Genomic DNA, 2,636 nt, shown 5'->3' with positions numbered 1-2,636 from the left:
ACAGGAAGGCTAGCTACAGAGAAAGGGCCTATTCTAAAGTAATTGTGTGTTCTAACTCTCCCATCAAGACCAAAAGTCGAGTCTGCGAACCCGAGAATAATTCCTTGCTTAGAAGTTAGACCTCAATTATTCGTCAGTCCTCAGTGGCGCGGGACGCTGAAGCGCCCAGAAAAAAAAGAAGAAAAAAACAAAACAATAGAAAACCCAAGAGTTAAACAGGCATTTACTCGGCTATTGTGGCAGCGTCTACAGAGTTGCAAGGGCGTCATTATTCGTTCATGATCTTATTAGGTCTCTGTCAGAGGCTGACCTCGCCGGCTGGTATCTTCATCCAACCATCATGATTAACGTATTCTGCCTGGCGAGTCTCCGCCTTCTCCCACCGGTGAAATAACACAGTGCTTTGGACCCCCATCCTGCCATTTGTTTGTGGCGGGCCCTGCAATTTTCCTGCACAACTCACTATCAGTTTGATTTGAGTAATGACTCTTTAATGGGTCATCATCTGCCCTTACTTCTTCTTCCTCGATGTTCTCATAGTCCATAGGGAAAAGAAGAGGAAAGAAAGCAGGGGGGAGGGTAGAAACGAAAGGCGAAAACAACAACGATCGGAATCGAAACCGGTCTGCCCCCGACCGTCCTGTATGGGTCATTTTTCTTCTAATTAAGACAGCAGCTTCTCCCTGGGAACAATTAGCTCTTATGACAGGGCCGGTCCCCCTCTCTTACTTATTGCAAATTACCCTACAATTTCGTGGCTAGGGGTGAAAAATGAGGCGGCACCGCCCCCAAATGTCTTGTGCTGGAAGAGCTGTCCGGGCCGATAGGGGAACAATAGGATCTCCGCGCTGTTGACGGCCACCTTCATTTCCTCCGGCTTATTGTGGGCCTTAGCGAGAGGATAAATATTTATCACGTTTAATAACAGCGTTTTGCGGATGCCGCTGTATGCAGATTGCCGGTTTTGTCTTCCGGGACGGGTTTCTTGTTGGTGTCACTCACTCGGAAACGCGACACCATCTAATCCCCTTGGAGGCTGGCCGGGACACTCACGGGGCGATAGTATGGACTGAAACTGGGGGACCTGGAGATGGTAAGTGAATCAGGAACGGTTGCCGGTTACCTTTGCTAGAATACTGCGGCATGTTTCCATCATTTTCGAGTCCCGGTGGAGTCTGTAGTGACGTAGCGTGACGTAGCTTCACTATTCAGCGGTCTCACTTGACTAGTTGCTGCCAAACACACTTGTAAATTTAGAGTATATTCTTGCTTTGTATAGGGTTGTTATTTCATAGCAAGGGTCACCAAACTTTTTTTCACAGTTGGCTGTATAAGTAGAGAATACTATAAGCAAATGCTGGATAACTATTTCGCTCGATATAATACACATAACACATACACAATAATAGTCTATTATAGTATTTGCATTGCGAAAATTCCCTCTAAACAGCGAGCCCTATGGATAGAGAGAGAAAGAGAGAGAGAGAGAGAGAGAGAGAGAGAGAGAGAGATATGGAGATATATGGAGAGAAAGAGAGAGATAGGGGGTGGAGGGAGATGGAGAGAGAGATGGACACATAGGTGGAAGGAGGGGGATGGAGAAAGAAAGAGAGAGAGAGAGAGAGAGAGAGAGAGAGAGAGAGAGAGAGAGAGAGAGAGAGAGAGAGAGGGGGGGGGGCGCAAGATTTGAGAAAAACAGGCATATCCAAAACCCAGCGGAAAATACTTTTTTAACTTCAATAGCTCAGTTGAATCTGCCTAATTCACAAGAAAGAATATAATTGTAAACTTTTCTATGAAAATCTACCATTTTCTCAGTGTTTAACAGAATTCAATGATACAATGCATATTTTATAATCAGCACATAACTTTACTCTTCCCCCTTCTCTCTGAATGAAACACTAGGGTGTTGTTTTGCCGAGACCAAGAAAGGCTTTTCAGAATTTAACTTCAACTTTGTCAATCACGTCCCAATTTTTGATACCCTACATTTGAAGAGCCATTAAGCAACAGTGATTTCATCTAAATATCTAAAAAAAAAAAAAAAAGGCGTTGCTGCTTAAGATTCTAAATCATGATATGAACTGAAAAACCTTTTTGCTCGAGAGACAATTCGCTGAGCTTTACAAGTTCGATCTCTTAGCTTTCGTCTCGAGCATAGACGGAATGAAAATGAAATGCCAACGTAACTATAATTCTTTGTATATTATTCAATAACAAAGCCTCTAAACTTAGGCACTTGTATAACTTTATTTGTGTTGGAAATGACGTAAAACTCTTACTAAAACAAAAAAAATAAAGCAAACAGTTAGAGATTACTAATAAACAGTGAATTCCACAAAAAGCCAACCGCTGAGTCTTATTAATTTCACGAACTAAACTCCTACTCAAGTTGAGATATTCCCCGTGCTGTTTACAGAGTTCTTTATGCCTATTATTTCTGGCCACTACAACACCACGCCCAACTCCCCTTTTCTCACTTGCCGTCCGCCATTTACGGTAATGTCTGGGCTATGCATAATGGCCAATGCGACAATTAACATTAGTTCCGATGAACTCCTTGTTCTGTCTGTCTGTCTGTCTGTCTGTCTATCTGTCTGTCTGTCTGTCTGTCTGTCTGTCTGTCTGTCTGTCTG

This window comes from Aplysia californica, unplaced genomic scaffold (assembly GCF_000002075.1).
Source record: "Aplysia californica isolate F4 #8 unplaced genomic scaffold, AplCal3.0 scaffold00800, whole genome shotgun sequence".
NCBI lineage: Eukaryota > Metazoa > Mollusca > Gastropoda > Aplysiida > Aplysiidae > Aplysia > Aplysia californica.
The sequence above is the reverse complement of the archived record's forward strand: the minus strand, read 5'-3'. Positions refer to the sequence as shown.